The following is a 21,896-nucleotide window of genomic DNA, read 5'->3' on the forward strand; positions in this document are numbered from 1 at the left end:
GCATTCCCAGTCAACAATGGCGTGAAACAGGGCTGTGTGCTCGCACCCACACTGTTCAGCATGATGTTTACTGCCGTGCTGAATGATGCCTTCCAGGACAGTGTTGCTGGAATCAAGTACAGAGTGGATGGGGAGCTTTTCAGCCTGAGGAGAAGCTATTACCAAAGTGAAAGAGACTGTTCTGAGAGATTTCCTCTTTGCCGATGACTGTGCCCTGTATGCTGACTCAGAGCCAGAGATGCAAGTCAGTAGGGACAAATTTTCCACGGCTTGTGACAACTTTGGACCCACCATCAACATTAAAAAGACTGAAGTCATGCTCCAGCCTGCTCCTCATGCGCCTTGTACAGAACCCATAATCACAATCAAAGGGCAGAAACTACAGGCAGAGGACCAGTTCACTTATCTTGGCAGCACCCTCTCCCAAGCAGTGACTATTGATGCAGAAGTTAACTGCAGAATAGCAAAGGCAAGTTCTGCTTTTGGTAGGCGCTCCACTGTATGGGAACGTTGAGGAATCAGTCCAGCAACAAAACTGAAGGTCTACGGCACCGTGGTACTTACTACCCTTCTGTATGTCTGTGAAACATGGACTGTGAATCGAAGGTATGCAAGACAGCTCAATCATTTCCAAATGACTTGTCTTTGCAGAATATTACGCATTAGATGGCAAGACAAAGTACCAGACACTGAAGTTCTCTCTAGAGCAAGTCTATCATCAGTCCACACACTACTGATGAGGACGCAGACCCGGTGGGTAGGTCATGTCGTCTGTATGTCAGATAAGTGCATACCCAAGCAGCTCCTTTTTGGGGAACTTTCTGCTGGAAAACGCGCACATGGAGGGCAGAAGAAATGTTTCAAAGACATAGTCAAAGTCTCTCTGAAGTCGCTTGACATTGACATGACCACCTGGGAAATGCTGGCGCTGCCTCATCCACAAAGGCTGTTAAGCTCACGAAGCAAGGTGTATTGCTGAAGCACAACTTAAGCGTGAGCTGCGCAAGTCCAGAGCCATCAGCGCAACAACTACAATGTCTACATAAGTCTGTCCAATATGTGCCACGACATTCCGTGCCCGAATTGGCCTGATGAGTCATCTTCGGACATACCACAATGACTAATGGTGTCGAAGTCCTCATCGATGACGATGGACGAATAACAACAACCTCTTCTATGCTTACCATCCAAAGTCCAAAACATTTATTCCGTTAAAAAGTGTTTCACTTGCACCTCTTTTAATTTGGTGTATTGCATTTTCTGCTCCCAATGTGGTCTCTTCTATATCAGAGGGACCAAGCGAAGATTGGGTGATTGCTTTGCTGAGCACCTTTTGGTCTGTGCGCAATCAGGACTCTGACGTTCCATTTGCTTGCCATTTGAATACACAATCCTGCTAAGCCCACATATCTGTATTTGGCTTGCTGCAATGTTCCAGTGAAGCTCATACTGGAGGAACAGTATCTCATCTACAGGCTAGGCACTTTACAGCCTTCTGGTCTCAACACCGAATTCAACAACTTCAGATGATTTGTTCTACCCCACCTTGGCCTTTGTTTTCATTCTATTTTATCTAATTTTTTACTGTTCTCCACCTTTTATTTCTTTTATTGTCTGTCTTCATTTTTCTTACCTCCCCCCCACTCTTTTCCCCCTACTTTCATCCCCCTTCCCTTACCTTGCCTTTTCTCCCCCTTTGCTTCCCCTTTTCCAAATTCAACCTGTTTGACCCCCCCCACCCCTGCAACACACACACACACACACACACACACACACACACACGCAATCTTTTCCACTGGGTTCTGTGGCTATGACTCCTCTTTCATTCCCTCACCCTGCAGTATAAATATCTCCTACTTTCTATGCTTTTAGCTTTGACAAAGGGTCATCTGGACTCAAAATGTCGGTTGTTTTCTCTCCTTACAGATGCTGCCAGATCTGCTGAGATTTGCCATTTTCTGTTTTGGTTTCAGATTCCAGCATCCGCAGTAATTTGCTTTTACTTTCATTGATTCCTTTTGTCAGAGTTATTTAGGGATTCCTTTTTTTTCAGGTAATTGATCTCTACAGGGATCATAGCACGGGCCTTGTAATAGGTATCAAGTGATGAGATAGCAAGTACATTGAGTACATTATTTCCTGTTTCGTTCAGGAGAATTATTTACAGAGGGAGGGAGAGAGGAACTGAGTATCTGTAAGCTAGCCAGTGTGGGGAAAACTGCTAGAATTTTCATTTGGGAAAGTGTGACTGAACACTAAGTAAAATTTGTGGTGATCAGAGATGGGCAGCATAGCTTTGTGAAAGAGATGTCTTGTGGTTAATTTTCTTGACAAGGTAACCAACATATAGCTTCTATTTGTATGCTCATCGGTGCAGGCATTTGATAAGATTCCGCATGAGTTTATTAGCAAAATTGAGAGTGTACAGATGTGGGGGCAACCATGTGGCAAGGCTGAAAATTAGTGGGGAAAGGTAGGAGACTGTGTCGAGGTGCTTTCCCTGGGATGTGGACTGGAGCCTAACTTTTTGTAATATGAATAACTTGGATGAACAAGTGGTGACTTGATCCAAGTTTGCATGTGACAGTAAGTTTGGAAACATAAAGTAGTGCAAGTGGGAGCAGGAAGTTTCACTAAAATCTGGATTAAATAAATTTAAATTGAGAGATTAAATGGGCTAAACTGTGGCATGTGGCGTGCACTGCGAAGCCATCCACTTTGGATCCAAGGCAGTCAAATTTGAGAATTTTCTACAAGGTGAAAAACTAGGAACTCTGGTGCCCGTGCACATGAATAACTAAAAGCTAGTAGACTGGAACCAAATGCAATCCAAAAGGTTGATGGAATGTTGGCCTGTATCTCAAGAGAGTCTAAATATGCTTTAGTTATACATATCCTTGGTTCGATGCCATCTGTAGTACTGAGTTCGATTCTGGGCAGTCATTTCAGGAAGGGTATATTGGCTTTGGCTCAGATTCACCAGGAGGATACTTAGGCTGGAAGGCTTAAATTAGGTGAAATGGCTGCATGAATTTGGCATGTGTTCCTTTGAACACAGAAAATTAAGGGTTGTTCTCAGTGAGGTTTAAAATGATTAAAAGATTTGATAGGGCAGATAAAAAGAAAGTACTTCCTCTGGTGTGGGTATCTACAGAGACATGATAAAATTGGAACCAGGCCATTCAATAACAGCAACAAAGATTACTTTAATGTACCACTTTGAAGGCAGTAAAAGGTGCTTCACAGGAGTGTCACCAAACAAAGTGTAATTCCGAGCCACATATGCCTTTGAAACAGGTGACCAAAACTGAGAGCATCAGCAGGAAACACTTTTGCAAACTAGAAGTAGTGGAAATTGGAGTGGCCACACAAATATTTCTGGAATATAGAAATTTTTTGATAAAGTGATCATTTGTTGATTGAAGTTAAGTGATTTGATGGAGTAGATAGGGTGAAACTGTTTCTACTGGCAGGAGCGTTGATTGGTGGAGGACATAATTTAAGATAATTGATGAAAAAAACAGGAAAGATTAGATTTTTTTTACCCATAAGAAATAGGAGCAGGAGTAGACCGTTTGGCTCCTTGAGCTTGTCTCACATAGACCGTTGCTGATCCCTCATCCCCATTTTCCCCACACCATTGTTTCATAAGTTGATGTCTTTAACATCCGGAAATCTATTGATCTATGTCTTGGATATGCTTGTAACTGAATCTTCACAGCACAGATAGAGAGCCCTGTAAGAATTTGGTACGTTAAAATGAAATCTCACTTTGTTCTTCTAAACCCTAAAGACTACAAGTCCCCTGCCCTCAGTTTCTCCTGATAAGATGACCCTGCCGTTCCAGGGAATGTCTGGTGAACATTCATGGCGCTCCCTCAATGGCAAGTAAATCCTTACTTGGGTAAGGATTTGATTTGGTTTACTATCGTCACATGTATTAACATACAGTGGAAAATATTGTTTATTGCGCGCTGTACGGACAAAACATAGTAAGAAGTCTTACAACACCAGGTTAAAGTCCAACAGGTTTATTTGATAAATATCAACTAAACCTGTTGGACTTTAACCTGGTGTTATGAGACTTCTTACTGTGTTTACCCCAGTCCAACACTGGCACCTCCACATCAGACAAAACATACCATTCATAGAGAAGGAAACAAGAGTGTGCAGAATGTCGTGTTACAGTCATAGCTAGGGTGTAGAGAAGGATCAACTTAATGCAGGGTAAGTCCATTCAAAACTCTGACAGCAACAAGGGTGGCACGGTGGCACAGTGGTTAGCACTGCTGTCTCAGCACCGGGGACCTGGGTTCAGTTCCTGGCTGGGGTCGCTGTCTGTGCGGAGTCAGGCTTGTTCTCCCTGTGTCTGCGTGGGTTTCCTCTGGGTGCTTCTGTTTCCTCCCACAATCTGAAAGATGTGCTGGTTAGGTGCATTGACCTGAACAGGCGCCAGAGTGTGGTGACTAGGGGACTTCCATAGTAACTTCATTGCAGTGTTAATGTAGGCCTTACTTGCGACTGTTTGGTTTGTGCGATGGATTGGGCTACATTCACGGCCTTTTGTAGTTCCTTGCGGTCTTGGGCAGAGCAGGAGCCATTTCAAGCTGTGATATAACCAGAAAGAGTGCTTTTTATGGTGCATCTGTAAAGGTTGGTGAGAGTCGTAGCTGACATGCCAAATTTCCTTAGTCTTCTCAGAAAGTAGAGGCATTGGTGGGCTTTCTTAACTATAGTGTCAACATGGGGGACCAGGACAGGTGATTTGCTCACCTAAAAGCTTGAAGCTGTTGACTCTTTCTGCTCCATCCTGTTGATGCAGACGTGGGCATGTTCTTTTCTCTTCCTGAAGTTGGTGACAGTCTCCTTTGTTTTGTTGACATTGAAGGACGGATTATTGTTGCTGCTCCAGTTCACCAGATTCTCTATATCATTCCTGTACTCTGTCTCGTCATTGTTTGAGATCTGACCCACTACGATGGTGTCGTCAGCAAACGTGAAAATCGAATTGGAGGGGAATTTGGCCACACAGTCATGGGTGTATAAGGAGTATAGTAGGGGGCTGAGAACACAGTTTTGTGTGACACTGATGCTGAGGATGATCATGGAGGAGATGTTGTTACCTATCCTTACTGATAGTGATCTGTGAGTTAGGAACTTCAGGATCCAGTCACAGAGGGAGGTGCTGAGACCCAGGCCATGGAGTTTGGAGATTAATTTTGTGGGAATAATGGTGTTGAAGGCTGAGCTGTAGTCAATAAATATGAGTCTGACGTAGGTGTCCTTGTTATCTAGATGTTTCAGGGTTGAGTGCGGGGCCAGCAAGTTCAAAACTCCAGGTCTCACCAAGGCTTATTACTCCTATACTCAAATCCTCTTGAGGTAAAGGCCAACATGCCATTTGCCTTCCTAATTTCTTCCTGTACCTCCGTGTCAGTTTTCACTGGCGCATGAACAAGAGCACCCCAGGCCTCTTGGGCTTAAACACTTTTTTTCAATCTCGCTCCGTTCCAGTTATCAACGCCTTTTATAATAAATTATACTAATTTCCCTATTATTGCTCAGGCTAACCATTCTGTAGTTCTCTGTTCTTCCCCCCCCCCTTACATTTGCCATCTTGTAATCTGCAGGAATCATTTGAGAATCAATAGAAGTTTGGAAGATTGACCATCAGTGCATCTACTGTCTCGACTACCACCTCTTTCAAAACTTTGGGAGAGAGATCATTAGGACCAGATTTAGCAACTTGCAACCCCATAATTGTCTTTAGTACTACTTTTTTTTTGCTCGCACAAATTTCTTCCAGTTCTGTATTCGTGCTAGTCCTTTGGTTCTCCAATATATCTGGCAGGTTTTTTTGATATCTTTCTCCATGAAGACCCATTGTAAGTTCTCTTGTCTCTGCTGTAATTGTTTTTGCTAATGTTTTCATTTTTACATAACTGTAGAAGTTTTACCAGGAATTTTCCAGCCATGTACGCCAGTGGGATCTTCCGGTCCAGCTAATGGCGCACCCCAGTTGCAAGTTTCCCAGAGGCAAGAAGTGCAGTCAATGGGAAGTCCTGTTGACGGTAGTGGAACCAGCAAATCTCACTGCCGGCCAATTGGGGGGTGCTGTCTCTGCTGCTGCAACACACATGGCTGTCTGCGCAAAAATCCTACCCTTTCTTGTTTGATGAGAAGAGAAAAAGACTGGTGAAGACCAATATGTCATATAATACCTATGGTGCAAAGGAGCCATTTCAGCCCGTTGAATCTGCATCAACAGCAATCCCACCCAGACCCTACCCCGCAACCACATGTATTTACCTTGCTAGTCCTCCTGACACTAAGGGGAAATTTAGCATGGCCAATCAATCTAACCTGTGTATCTTTGGAATGTGGGGGGAAACCTGAGCACCTGTGAAAAGGAAGGACAGGAAAGTCAGGATTTGGGAATTGTGGATGATCAGGGAAATTGAGAGTCTAGTCAAAAAGTAAAAAAATGTATAGTGAGTTCTAGGCAACTAAAAACAGATAAAGCACTTGAAGAATACAGGGAAAGTTGAAAAGAACTCTAACAAGGAGTTAGGATACTAAAATGGGATCACAAAATGTTTTTGGCTGGTAGAATTAAGGAGAATCCCAAGGCATTTTATACATATGTTAGGACGTTAGGATAGCAAGAGAAAGAGTTGGTCCATGCAAAGACCAAGGAAAGAAATTATGCGTAGAACCAAAGTAAGTAAGTGAGATCCTTAATGAGTACTTTTCATTGGTATCCACAAAGGAGAGGGATACATTTATTGATGGTGTCTCGGAGGGGTATGTAAACCCGCCAGAGCAAGTCACCATTAAGGTAGATAAATCCCAGGATCAGATGGCATCTATCCCAGGTTACTGAGAAAAACAAGCGAGGAAATTGCTAGGCCTCTAACAGAAATCTTTATTTCCTTGTTGGCACAGGTGAGGTCCCAGAAGATAGAGTTACAGAGGTTTACAGCATGGAAACAGACCCTTCTACCCAACTTGTCCATGCCGCCCTTTTTTTAAAACCCTGAAGCTAATCCCAATTGCCCGCATTTGGCTATATCCCTCTATACCCATCATACCCATGTAACTATCTAAATGCTTTTTAAAAGACAAAATTGTACCCACTTCTACCACTATCTCTGGCAGCTTGTTCCAGACACTCACCACCCTGTGTGTGAAAGAATTGCCCCTCTGGACACTTTTTTCTACCCTCTCACCTTAAACCTATGCCCTCTAGTTTTAGACTCCCTTACCTTTTGGAAAAGATATTGACTATCTAGCTGATCTATGCCCCTCATTATTTTATAAATTTCTAAGTTCCCCTCTCAGCCTCCTACGCTCCAGAGGAAAAAAGTCCCAGTCTATCCAGCCTCTCCTTATAACTCAAACCATCAAGTCCCAGTAGCATCCTAGTAAATTTTTTCTCTGCTATTTCTAGTTTAATAATATCCTTTCTATAATAGGGCGACCAGAATTGCACACAGTATTCCAAGTGTGGCTGTACCAATGCCTTGCATTTGTCGGGATTAAATTCCATCTGCCATTTCTCTGCCCAATTTTCTTGCCTATCTATACCCTGCTGTATTCTCTTGACAATCTTCATCACCATCTGCAACTCCAGCAATATCATCCACAAACTTGCTAATCAGACCAGTTACGCTTTCTTCTAAGTCATTTAAATATATTACAAACAGCAGAGGCCCCAGAACTGATTTCTGCAGCACATCACTAGTGACAGACCGCCATTCAGGAAAAACACCCTTCCATGCTGCCCTCTGTCTTCAATAGCCAAGCCAGTTCTGAATCCAGCTAGTTCACCCTTGACCCCGTGTGATTTAACCTTTTGTACCAACTTATCATGAGGCGTCTTGTCAAATGCTTTACTAAAGTCCATGTAGACAACATCCACAGCCCTTCCCTCGTCAATCATTTTTGTCACTTCCTCAAAAAACTCAACCAAATTAGTGAGACATGACCTCTATCGTACTATACTCCCTCGCTAATAAGACTATTCAGTTCCAAATGTGTATAGAACCTATCCCTAAGAATTTTCTCCTCCAATTTCACTAACACCAACATCAAGCTCACTGGCCTCTAATTACCCGGGTTATCCTTGCTACCCTTCTCAATCTACATCCCAGAATACATATGAAGTGGACTGAGAAATAGTGGATGCATTGTTGGTAACCTTCTATAATTCTTATAGGTTCTGGAACAGTTCCTACAGATCGGAGGGGAACTAATGTAACCCCGCTATTTAAAAAAGGAGGCAGAGAGAAAACAGGTAACTATTTGACAGTAGGTCTGACATCGGTCATGAGGAAAATGAATCCCTTATAAAAGATTTAATAATGCAACACTTGGGAAACAGTGGCAAGATCAAACAGTCAGCGTGGATTTACAAAAGGGAAATCATGCTTGACAAACTATTGGAATTCTTTGAGGATATAACAAGTCGAGTTGATGAGAGGGAGCCAGTGGATGTGGTTCATTTTGACTTTTAGAAGGCTTTTGGCACAGTCCCACATATGAGGTTTATGTGTAAAATTAAAGCGCATGGGATTGAGGGTAGTGCACTGTGTTGAATACAAAACTGGTTGGCGGATAGCAAAGGAAGAGCAGGAATATGCAGGCCTTCTCCAGGTGGCAGATGCAGGTCTTTTGCAGGTGGCAGGCAGTGACTCGTGGGTATCACAGGGATCCTGCTAGGACCCCAACCATTCATCATGTATATTAATGATTTAGATGAAACAGCTAAATGTAATAATTGCAAATTTGCAGATGATCCAAAGCTGTGAGGAGGATGCAGAGATTCTTCAGCATGATTTGTACAGGTTGAGTGGGTGGACAAATACAGTACCATGTAGACAAATGTGAGGTCATACACTTTGGTAGCAAAAACAGGAAAGCAGGTTCTTATCTGAATGCCATAGATTGGGAGAGGGCAATGTGCAATGAGATCTGAGTGTCCTTATATGTCAGTTGCTGAAAGGAAGCATGCAGGCAGTGAAGAAGACAATGAAATGTTGACCTTCATAATGAGAGGATTCGGGTACAGGAGCAGGGGTATCTTTCTGCAATCATACAGGGTCTCGGTGAGACCACATGGAATATTGTGTGCAGTTTTAGTCTCTTTATCTGAGGAAGCATGTTCTTGCTGTGGAGGGGATGCACCGAATGTTTACCAGACTGATTTCTGGAATGGCAGGACTGACATATGAGGAGACAATGAGTCAGTTAGGATTATATTGACTGGAGTTTTGAAGAATTAAAGACTTCTGCAGAAGGTTAGGGTGCACGGAGTTGGGGGTAAGGTGTTAGCTTGGATTGAGGATTGGTTGTCTAACAGGAAGCAGAGAGTTGGAATCAATGGGTGCTTTTCTGGTTGGCAGTTGGTGACTAGTGGAGTGCCGCAGGGATCGGTGCTGGGTCCTCAACTGTTTACCATATACATAGACGATCTGGAGGAGGGGGCTGAGTGTAGGATAACGAAATTTACTGATGACACGAAGATGAGTGGAAAAGCAAATTGTGTGGCAGGCGCGGAAAGTCTGCAGAGAGATCTGGATAGGCTGAGTGAGTGGGCGAGGACCTGGCAGATGGAGCATAATGTTAGCAAATGTGAGGTTATCCACTTTGGTAGAAATAATAGTAGGAGGGATTATTATTTAAAGGGTGAAAAGCTGCAGCATGCTATGGTGCAGAGGGACCTGGGGGTCCTTGTGCATGAATTGCAAAAACCCAGTCTGCAGGTGCAGCAGGTGATCAAGAAGGCGAATGGAATGTTGGCCTTTATAGCGAGGGGGATAGAATATAAAAGCAGGGCACTGGTGAGGCCGCAACTGGAGTACTGTGTGCAGTTTTGGTCCCCACATTTGCAAAAGGATATATTAGCCTTGGAGGCAGTACAGAGAAGGTTCACTAAGCTGATACTGGAGATGAGGGGGTTAACTTATGAAGAGAGATTGAATAGACTGGGTCTGTACTCGTTAGAGTTTAGAAGGCTGAGGGGGGATCTTATAGAGACTTAGAAGATAATGAAGGGGCTAGATGGGGTAGAGGTAGAGAGATTCTTCCCGCTTAGAAAGGATAGCAGAACTAGAGGGCACATCCTCAAAATAAGGGGGGGGGGGGTCAGTTTAGAACGGAGTTGAGGAGAAACTTCTTCACTCAAAGGGTGATGAATCTCTGGAATTCTCTGCCCATTGAAGTGGTGGAGGCTACCTCGCTGAATATATTTAAGTCACGGGTAGATAGATTTCTGATAGACAAGGGAATTAAGGGTTATGGGGAGAAAGCGGGAAAGTGGAACTGATCCACTTCAGATCTATTGAATGGCGGGGCAGGTTTGAAGGGCTAGATGGCCTACTCCTGCCCCTATTTCACATGCTCTTGTGAGGAGGGATCTATTGAAACCAATGAAATTCTGACAAGGGCCAGACAGGGTAGATGCAGGAAGGACATTCCCGATAGTGGGGGAGTCCAGAACCAGAGGTCACAGTCTGAGGATATGAGATAAACCTTTTATGACTGAGATGAGGAGGAATTTCCTCACCCAGAGCATGGTGAGCCTCTGGAATTCTCTGTCACAGAAAGTAGTTGAGACCAAAACATTGAATGCTTTCAAGAAAGTTAGAAGTAATTCTTAGTGCTAACGGGATCAAAGGATATGGATGAAAAATGAAAGCAGGTTATTGAATTGGATGATGAGCCATGATCATAATGAATGGTAGAGCAGACTCGAAAGGCCAAATGGCCTACTCCTGTTCCTACTTTATGGTTCTGTTACTTCCATATTCTATTTTCTCTCTAAGTTTCTTAGTCCGCTTTTGCAGAATTCTAAAAATGCTTCCATTCCTCAGGCTTACTTTTTCGGGAAACATGTTAAGCCTCTCCCTTTGATATATTATAATCTTTAACTTCTTTATTGTTAGTCTAGCTTGGATCACTTTTCCTTTTGCATTTCTGTTCCTTAAAGGAATTATTAAAATATTAGTTCTTTAAATATTAATCATTGCTTACCTACTGTCCTAACCTTTTAATGTAGTTTCCCAATCTACCACACCAACTTGCCCCTTGTAGCTTTGTAGTTTCCTTTCTTTAGATTTAAGGCCCTTGTTTTTAATTGAACTACATCACTTTCAAACTTCATGTCAAATTCTACCATGTTATGGTACTGTACCCTAAAAGCACCTTTACACTGAGATTATTAATTATCCGTTTCTCATTGCGCAATACTAGATCTAATATAATCCATTGTGCAATTGGTTCTTCAACATAGTGTCATAGAAAACCTTGGGTATCTATGTGTGGAGCCAGAGGAAATGGGCGAGGTATTAAATGAATACTTTGTGTCAGTATTCATCAAAGAGAAGGACTTGGTGGACGATGAGTCTGGGAAAGAGTGTGTAGATAGTTAGTCATGTTGAGATCAAAAAGGAGGTGGTATTGGGGTTCTTGAGAAACAATAAGGTAGACAAGTCCCCAAGGCCTGATGGGATATACCCCAGAATACCGAGAGAGGCAAGGGAGGAAATAGTTGGGGCCTTGAGAGAAATCTTTGTATCCTCACTGGCTGCAGGGGAGATACACACAGTAAAAAGTCTCACAACATCAGGTTAAAGTCTAACAGATTTATTTGGTAGCAAAACCCCCTAGCTTTCAGATCACTGCTCCTTCGCCATGTAAGTGGGAGTTCTGTTCACAAACAGGGCATATAAAGACACCCACTCAATTTACAAAATAATGGTTGGAATGCACATCTTTATAGGTAATCAAGTACAGACAATGTGAGTGGAGAGAGGGTTAAGCACAGGTTGAAGAGATGTGTTTTGTCTCCAGCTAGGACAGTTGGTGAGATTTTGCAAGTCCAGGCAAGTCATGGGAGTTATAGATAGTGTGACATGAAGCCAAGATCTCAGTTGAGGCCGTCCTCATGTGTGCAGAACTTGGCTATCAGTCTCTGCTCCGCGACTCTGTGTTGTCGTATGTCATGAAGGCTGCCTTGGAGAACGCTTACCTGAAGATCAGAGGCCGAATGCCCGTAACCGCTGAAGTGTTCGCCAACAGGAAGAGAATCACCAGGCAAGAATGTTACCTGATGAAGGAGCAGTATTTCAAAAGCTAGTGGATTTTGCTACCAAATAAACCTGTTGGACTTTAACTTGGTGTTGTGAGACCTCTTACTTGCCCAACGCCAGCATCTCCACATCATGACTACAGGGGAGGTCCCAGAGGATTGGAAAATAGCCAATGTTGTTCCTGTGTTTAAGAAGGGTAACAAGAATAATCCAGGTAATTACAGGCTGGTGAGCCTTACATCAGTGGTAGGGAAATTATTGGAGAGGATTCTTCGAGACAGGATTTATTCCCACTTCGAAATCAGTGGCCAGATTATGAGAGGCAACATGGTTTTGTAAAGGAGAGGTCGTGTCTCACGAACTTGATTGAGTTTTTCAAGGAAATCTGCATGGTCTCCCCAATGTACCATGCAGATGCTACGACAACGGATGAATGAACATCGCTCGACAATCACCAGGCAAGACTGTTCCCTTCCTGTTGGCGAACACTTCAGTGGTCACGGGCATTCAGCCTCTGACCTTCGGGTAAGCGTTCTCCAAGGTGGCCTTCACGACACACGACAGCGCAGAGTCGCTGAGCAGAGACTGATAGCCAAGTTCTGCACACATGAGGACGGTCTCAACAGGGATCTTGGGTTCATGTCGCACTATCTGTAACCCCCGTGACTTGCCTGGGTTTGCAAAACCTCACTTACTGTACTGTCTGGAGACAATACACATCTCTTTAACCTGTGATCAGTGCTCCTTCCACTCACATTGTCAGCCACTTCAGGTCTTGAACAGCAGGTTAGGTGTAAGGATTCGCATTCTAATCAGTAATCTCTAAACTGTCTGTGCTTTATATGCTCTGTCTGAGGCCAGAACTCTCCATTCACCTGACGAAGAGGCAGTCCCCTCGAAAGCTTGTGAGTATTATCAAATAAATAGGTTGGACTAAAACCTGGTGTTGTCAGACTTTTTACTGTGTTTACGCCAGTCCAACGCCGGCATTCCCACATCATGACTACTGTCGGTTATAGACGACAGAGGGTAGCAGTGGAAGGGTGCGTTTCTGAATGGATGACTGTGACAAGTGGCCTTCCTCGGGGATCAATGCTGGGACCTTTGATGTTTGTAATGTACATAAATGATTTTGAGGAAAATGTAACTGGATTGATTAGTAAGTTTGCGGATGACACAAAGGTTGGTGGATTTGCAGATAGCGATGAGAGCCACCAGAGAATACAGCAGGATATACATCAGTTAGAGACTTGTGTGGAGAGATGGCAGATGGCATTTAATCCAGACAGATGTGAGGTAATGCATTTTGGAAGGTCTAATGAAGAGAGGAAATATACAGTAAATGGCAGAACCCTTAAGAATATTGATACGCAAAGGGACCAGGGTAGACAGGTACATAGGTCACTGAAAGTGGCAATGCAGGTGGAGAAGGTAGTCAAGAAGGCATATGGCGTGCTTGCCTTTATCAGTATTGAGTTTAAAAATTGGCAAGTCATGTTGCAGCTTGATAGAACCTTAGTTCGGCTGCACTCAGAATATAGCGTTCAATTCTGGTCGCCACACTACGAGAAGGATGTGAAGGCTTTGGAGAAGGTACAAAAAAGATTTACTAGAGTGTTGCCTGGCATGGAGGGCATTAGCTATGACGAGAGGTTAGAGAAACTTGGTTTGTTCTCACTGGAACGATGGAGGTTGAGGGGTGACTTGATAGGAGTCTGCAAGATAATGAGAGTCATAGATAGTGAGAAGTTTTTTCCCAGGGTGGAAGAGTCAATTTCTAGGGGCCACAGGTTTAAAGTGCGAGGGACAAGGCTCAAAGGAGACATACAAGGCAGATTTATTTACACAGAGAGTGATGGATGACTGGAACTTGTTGCTGGGGCACGTAGTGGAAGCAGATATGATGGTAACTTCTAAGGAGCATCTTGACAAATACATGCATAGGATGGAAATAAAGGGATATGGTCCCCAGAAGGGTAGAGGCTTTAGGTAAGTTGGGTAGCATAGCTGGTGCAGGCTTGAGGGCCGAAGGGCTTGTTCTTGTGCTGTAATTTTCATTGTTCTTTGTTCTTTATGATCTAGAACGCACGACCTGATTTGACGATTGCTTTCAAAAGGAAATTGGATACTTGAAAAAGAAAAAAATGCAAGAGTCTGGGGAAAGACAAACAGGACAATTTGGACAGCTATTTCAAAGATCTAGCATAGACAGAATGGACTGAATGATATTCTTGGCTGCTCAGAGATTCTATGATTCAATACCAGGTAGTGGAACTAGAGAAGGGAAGTAAACAGTAAGATTATAAATAGATGCATGCAGATTGCAACTCCAGAGAAATTTGAGGGGCATTGCTTTCTAAAAGAAACAGTATAACACCAGCTGTACAACAACATAATCTGATTTTAAGATTTGTAATGGTAGCACAAAATGTGGAATCAGGAAGCAGCTGTCGGAAAGCAGGTATTGTACTTGCTGTTTTACTGCAACAAGAATATGCCAGCTTCGGAATCAGTGCAAAACAAGTAACTCAACTTGCACAAGATTCTGATACATAGGAGGTTGAAGGACCTGGTGAGTATTAAAATATAGAAAGTTCTTGAAAGAATAGATGCATTGAATACAATAGTATGTTTGAGGTCACCACAAATTTTAGATACAGGAGACACATAGAACCATAGAAAAATTACAGCTCAGAAACAGGCCTTTTGGCCCTTCTTGTCTGTGCTGAACCATGTTTTGCCTCGTCCCACTGACCTGCACTTGGACCGTATCCCTCCATACCCCCCTCATCCATAAACCCGTCCAAGTTTTTCTTAAATGTTAAAAGTGACCCCGCATTTACCACTTTATCTGGCTCATTCCACACTCCCACCACTCTGAGTGAAGAAGCCCCCCCTAATATTCCCTTTAAACTTTTCTCCTTTCACCCTTAACCCTTAACACATGCCCTCTGGTTTTTTTCTCCCCTAGCCTCTGTGGAAAAAGCCTGCTTGCATTCACTCTATACCATCAAAATCTTATACACCTCTATCAAATCTCCCCTCATCCTTCTGCGCTCCAGGGAATGAAGTCTTAACCTATTCAATCTCTCTCTGTAACTCAGCTTCTCAAGTCCCGGCAACATCCTCGTGAACCTTCTCTGCATTCTTTCAACCTTATTTACATCCTTCCTGTAACTAGGTGACCAAAACTGTACACAATACTCTAAATTTGGCCTCACCAATACCTTATATAACCTTACCATAACACTCCAACTTTTATACTCGATACTCCGATTTATAAAGGCCAATGTACCAAAAGCACTCTTTACGACCCTATCCACCTGTGACATCACTTTTAGGGAATTCTGTACCTGTATTCCCGGATCACTCTGTTCAACTGCACTCTTCAGAGTCCTACCATTTACCCTGTACGTTCTACTTTGATTTGTCCTTCCAAAGTGCAATACCTCACACTTGTCTGTGTTAAATTCCATTCGCCATTTTTCAGCCCATTTTTCTAGCTGGTTCAAATCCCTCTGCAAGCTTTGAAAACCTTCCTCACTGTCCACTGCACCTCCAATCTTTGTATTATCAGCAAATTTGCTGATCCAATTTACCACATTATCATCCAGATCATTGATGTAGATGACAAACAACAATGGACCCAACACCGATCCCTGTGGCGCACCACTAGTCACAGGCCTCCACTCAGACAAGCAATCCTCCACAACCACTCTCTGGCTTCTTCCATTGAGCCAGTGTCTAATCTAATTTACTACCTCCCCATGTATACCGAGCGACTGAACCTTCCTAACTAACCTCCCATGAGGGACCCTGTCAAAGATCTTGCTGTCGCTCATGATTGGAAGAGGGAAACTGCATGTGCTTTAGATTGAACAGTTTTACTCTGAAGGTTATTCATTTGTGACCAGGGAAGCAGTTGGTGTGGAAAACTTGAGGGAATATTGAAAATATATCAAAAACTAAGCAATTGAGGGGTATTAGTTTTGGAATAAACCGGATGGAAGCAGATTCGTTTCTTGCTTCTGTAAGAATTATTTTGAATGTTTCCATGATCCTAAGTAGACAAGCTCATTGTTGCTCCCTAGTGCTAACTTGCTTAGTTTTGTATCATGTGCTTGACACAGGAACAAATAAATAACAAAAACCATAGATACATATCTCTTAATGGTCATTGAGGATCAGCCTATATGCAGGAAAATCATTTGCGTTTGAAAGAAATGCAATTCAGATGGAATAGAAGGTGAATATGAATCTACAGCTGATAATTTTATACCTAGAAGTTTTCATAGTAGTGGATTTTTTTCCCTCAGAGCTAAAGCCGTGATTTTCTAAAGCTCAGATTCTTCAAAAGGTGGTTTGTGACTAATAATTGCAGTGTTAGGCAGAAAAGATGAAAAATCTGACTGACTGCAAAATTGTTCTGATTCAGGAACATTCCCTATCTTGTGCGCAAACCTTAATCTGTAACCTGTAGTCACACATGTATTCTAAGTGAAAGTGGTGTGACACCGAATGGAGATATTTTGTACCATGTGTTGCCCACCCAGAACTCCTGCACTTCCTGAAAGCTGGAACACATCAGGCTTACCTCATGGTTGAAGCAAAAATATTCAAATTTATTGTATCCTATTTAATTAATAGAAGCAAAAGGTATTGAGCATAATTATCAGAACTACAAATCTTTATACACTATAAACTTTCAAATGAGAAAATGTCCAAAATCTTAATTTTTTTCAGAATAATTTCACCAACACTTTGAAGATCTTAAAATAGAAGTATCTCTATTTCATGCCATTAAAGTGATGAAGAAATGATTGGTTGAAACAAGGGTAACCAAATAAATTCTCAGCGATTATACCATTTCTCTAACTTGATTACACACAAGAGACCTTTCCACATGTCAAACAATTGATTTTTCATGGATTTCACACTTCAGAAATTTCTGAATTTGTTAGGTTTTGTGTTTACATTTTACACTTGATATCAAATATTACTTCCAATATATTAAGGCACTGATCAACCATATGGAATGTTTTGAAATTTCACTCCCACCACTGATCTTAACAGTTTGTAATGACTGTAATGTGAAAGGACTGTGTATTTTTAGCAATTATAGATATTCCCTAACTGAAACATACTGTTCTGACATTTCTGCTGTATAAAGATTCAGAAGGAAAATAGCATGCATTAATATCATAAAATGATTTAAAATAGTTTGGCTCTTGAGAAAATATCTTTCTCACCGTTGTGCTTTTGTGTACATTCAGCATTTGAAAGAAGAGTAATCCTAATTCAGTTAACGTGCTAACTTGGCTCAGAACACTAGCAAGATAACACCAGTAGGAATGTACAAAGAACAATACAGCACAGGAACAGACCCTTCGGCCCCCCCAAGCCTGCGCTGCTCATGCGCCCAACTAGACCATTCGTTTGTATTCCTCTATTCCCAATCTGTTCACGTGGCTATCTAGATTAGTCTTAAACAATCCCAGCGTGTCCGCCTCAACCACCTTGCTTGGGAGTGCATTCCAGGCCCCCACCACCCTCTGTGTAAAATACGTCCCCCTGACATCTGTGTTGAACCTTGCCCCTCCACCTTGAACTTGTGACTCCTTGTGTTCGTCACCTCCGACCTGGGAAAAAGCTTCCCACTGTTCACCCTATCTATGCCCTTCATAATTTTACACACCTCTGTTGCGTTGTCCCTCATCCACCGTCTTTACAGGGAGAACAACCCCAGTTTACCCAATCTTTCCTCATAGCTAAGACCCTCCATACCAGGCAATGTCCTGGTGTATATCATCCCAGAAAGTATTTGTGTGGTTATTTGATTTTTTTTATTTTGTAAGTACAATTGAAGTCCTTTCAGAAAATGGGCAAATTTAATTTTGAGCTCACTAATCTGCTCCATCTAAAATTTAAGCTGTAAAAGATACACTAGAGATTTTGCAGTTTTAATTGAAATTAGGCTTCATGCTGATTAGGTGCATTGGCTATCCTAAATTCTCCCTCAGTGAACCTGAACAGGTGCTGGAGTATGGGGATCAGGGGATTTTCATAGCAACTTCTTTGCAGTGTTAAGGTAAGTCTACTTATGACAGTAATGAATAAACTTAAACACTTGTATCTGGAATTTTGATCAGCCTTTCTGCTGATCAGAATGAGATTTATGTCTTAAATATTTACAAAGCTTTGTTTGGAATGGATCATTTATTTAAACTGGTCATGTTAACTTTATGTTGCAGTTAATCAAATTGTACCAACATGCAAGTGTTTTGCATCTTTATTCTTGTATGGGATGTGGGCATTGCTTGCAAGGCAGCATTTATTGCCTAATCAGAATTGCCTTTGAACAGACTAGTTTGCTCAGCCGTTTTAGAGGCCAATTAAGAGTCAACCACATGGCTGTTGGTCTGGATAGTAAGAAGCCTCACAACACCAAGTTAAAGTCTGACAGGTTTATTTGGTAGCAAACGCCACTAGCTTTCGGGGCTCTGCCTCTTTGTCAGGTGAGTGGGGATTCTGATCACAAACAGGTCTGGAGTCATATGTCGGTCAGACTCGGTAAGGTTGTCAGATTTCCTTTCCGAAAGGAACATGATGTGTTCTTATGGCAATCAATGGTAGTTTCCTGGGCACCTTTATTGAGACTACATTTATATTTGAGTTTTTTTATTCATGTCACAAGTAGACATTACTAATACTGCAATTAAGTTAGTGTGAAAATTCCCTAGTCACCACACTCCGGCACCAATGTTCGGGTACGTTGGCCATGCTAAATTCTCTCTCAATGTACTAACCAACTCGTCTTGTGGACTTTGGGAGGAAACCAGAGTACTTGGAGGAAACCCACGCAGACATGAGGAGAACATGCAGATACCGCACTGATAGTGACCAAAGCTGGGAATCGAACCTGAGTCCCTGGTGCTGTGAGGCAGCATTGCCAACCATGAATTTAAATTACACCAGCTGCTGTGGTGGGATTCAAACCTGTGCCCCAGAGCATTAACTTTAGTCTCTAGAACAAGAATTGTGAAGATAATTTTTGCTTTTTTGAGGCCTTGGTGTTACTGTTGGAATGTCGACTGGTAACAAATAAACATTTCTCCTTGCCATGTGCAGGAATTCTATTTTTAATTGTTGATGACATTTCTAAAATAAACTACATTTTGACAGATCCACTCAATGAGGACCATTCATAATGCTGAAATCTGTTGCCTGCTGTTTGGCATATGGGCTTTGCTTGGAGTTTTCTCAGATTATCACCCTTTTTATATATTTCTTCATACATATGTCTAATAGGTTGAGGAATGCCACTTAAAATTTAAACATTGTATCTCCATTGCATGAGCAGAAACTTGGGTTCAGCTGACGTTCTATGTTCATAAAATGACAGACGTTCAAAAGAGCCAAAGTTGAATTTTTAATTACTTTAAGTATGGTATGCAGAATGGTAAGGCGTGGGGGAAACAGCATTTTCAGTCTTTGGGTGATTTTAGTGCAGAGGCTGTTTTGTCAAAAAAATTTACTTTAAATCTCAAGGGATATGAAAATGAACAGGTAACCCAGAGAGAAATAATGAGGCAAGTGTATTTTGTTCGCATTTCAGAAGCAGAAAGGGAAGCCAGCTGCCGCCAGTGTCACTGCAGACAGCTTAGTTTGTACAGCACTGAGAGCTATGCCAGATGGCAGTATTCTTATGAAGCAAGAATGTAGATTGATAATTTTGAGGATGGTTGCTAATTTGTTCCTAATCTGGAAAACTGGTATTTAATATAAACTCTGTTTTTTTGCTAGATTTTTCAGCAAAAGATTGAGCTGTTGAGAAGTAGAACTAAATCTGGAAAAGAAAGGTAACTATTTCTTATCTGGGGTTTAGGCGAGCCATCACTTTCAAACATTTTGAGAATAAAGGTGTACAAAGATTGTTTACAACATACAACATAGAACATAGACACTACAGCACAAACAGGCCCTTCGGCCCACTAGTTGCGCCGATCATATCCATACCTACCAGGCCATAGAACTATCTGTAACTCCCAATTCCATTAAATCTCATGTACTAATTGAGTATTTGTCAGAAAAATAAATTTGGAGCATTTCCAGTCCACTGGAGATGAGGGGGGTTAGCCTATGAAGAGAGATTGAATAGACTGGACCTGTACTCGTTAGAGTTTAGAAGGCTGAGGGGGGGTCTTATAGAGACATATAAGGTAATGAAGGGACTAGATAGGGTAGAGGTAGAGAGATTCTTCCTGCATAGAAAGGATAGCAGGACTACAGGGTACAACCTCAAGATAAGGGGGGGACAGTTTAGATCAGAGTTGAGGAGGAACTTCTTCACTCAGAGTGGTGAGTCTCTGGAATTCTCTGCCCATTGAAGTGGTGGAGGCTACCTCGCTGAATATATTTAAGTCACGGGTAGATAGGTTTCTGATAGACAAAGGAATTAAGGGTTATGGGGAGAAAGCAGGAAAGTGGAACTGATCCACTTCAGATCAGCCATGATCTTGTTAAATGGAGGGGCAGGCTCGAAGGGCTAGATGGCCTATTCCTGCTCCTATTTCTTATGTTCTTATTAGAATGAAGAAACGTGAGATTATTTCACAACCCTTAGCCGTTCCTCCTATCATTTTAAGCACTGAATAACTAAATTGGCAATGTTTGGAGCCTATCAGGGCAGTTGTCATGCTAACTATTAGACATTGTGTATTAAAACTTTCTAAGAAATCAATGTTTTTCCAGTGAATATAATATTGAACATTCTGAAATTTCGGCTGATTGTGTTTGACATCAGAACTGGGGAAGAATCTCTTCTGGACAATTTTCATCTCAAGTTTTTCAGAATACCAACCCATTATAAAGCAATGTCATTCTAAGACTGCATCTTCCAAATGCCTTATAGTGGAAACTGGAGATAGTTGGCTGGGAAAAGAAAGATAACCAAGAACAAATTTTAATTTAACAGTTGGTGGAAAGCATGATATTAACTACTATAATCATTAGCTAAAATGATGATCACTAAACATCCTATTTCAAGTATTTTCCCTGTTTTGAAAGAAAAAATATAAAAATTGTTTTTGGTATTTTAATAAAAATTTAGTTTTTACTTGCTCGAAAGTTTATAACTCCAGCCTTCTGCAGGATGGCTACCTAACTAACTAGAAACCATACAGTTAATAAACTGTGGAAAGCTCTCGAGGCTAAAGGGATCGAGGGATATGGGGGAAGGTGGGGGATCAGGATATTGAATTTGCTGATCAGCCATGATGAAAATACTTGGTAGCATAGGCTCGAAGGGTCAAATGGTCTACTGCTTCCAGTTTAAGGAATTCCTGTTGTGAGGAATTTCATTGGTGGCCAGATTTTTAGAAAAACTTAAGTATTCTTTCAAAATTAAAACTTGCAAAGGCAAAATCTCAGCTTAAGACATACTAAAAATGTATTAAAACATAAAATAACCAAACAAGACAAAACATAACAATAACCTACGGCTGAAGGGATGGCTAGGTAGTACAGACAAGTATCACAAAGCCCCTCTCAAAGATCTAAAGATTGATCCAAAATACAACACAATTATACTTTCTGCCTATCTCAGATACTCCTCCTCATTTCACATTAATATGTCAGTCCAAACCATAATAGATTACCTCAGCCAGTTACAATACACTACCTGACATAGTCATGTTCTATTTGTCTGTTTCTATTACTGGATCTTTACCCTTTGGTATGGTCCACTTCCTTGTTGCTATTTCTCTAAGGAGGCCACCACCTGACTATTTTCCCAACAGCACATTG

At 41.9% G+C, this 21,896-nt stretch overlaps 1 protein-coding gene across 4 annotated transcripts in view; it reads left to right on the forward strand.

Annotated features, from left to right (window-relative positions):
* LOC145346825 (focal adhesion kinase 1) overlaps window positions 1–21,896 on the forward strand; it is a 572,567-nt gene that overhangs the window by 136,982 nt on the left and 413,689 nt on the right. The window contains exon 1 of one of the 4 annotated variants that reach the window (XM_080194621.1): window positions 19,932–19,951. The exons of the other annotated variants lie outside the window; for them this stretch is intronic. The gene's annotated coding sequence lies outside the window, so the exon portion shown is untranslated. Of the gene's footprint in view, window positions 1–19,931; window positions 19,952–21,896 lie in introns of those variants that run through there. 4 annotated transcript variants of the gene reach the window in all.

This window comes from Carcharhinus amblyrhynchos, chromosome 8 (genome assembly GCF_965287045.1).
Source record: "Carcharhinus amblyrhynchos chromosome 8, sCarAmb.v2.hapA, whole genome shotgun sequence".
In the NCBI taxonomy this organism is placed as follows: Eukaryota; Metazoa; Chordata; class Chondrichthyes; order Carcharhiniformes; family Carcharhinidae; genus Carcharhinus; species Carcharhinus amblyrhynchos.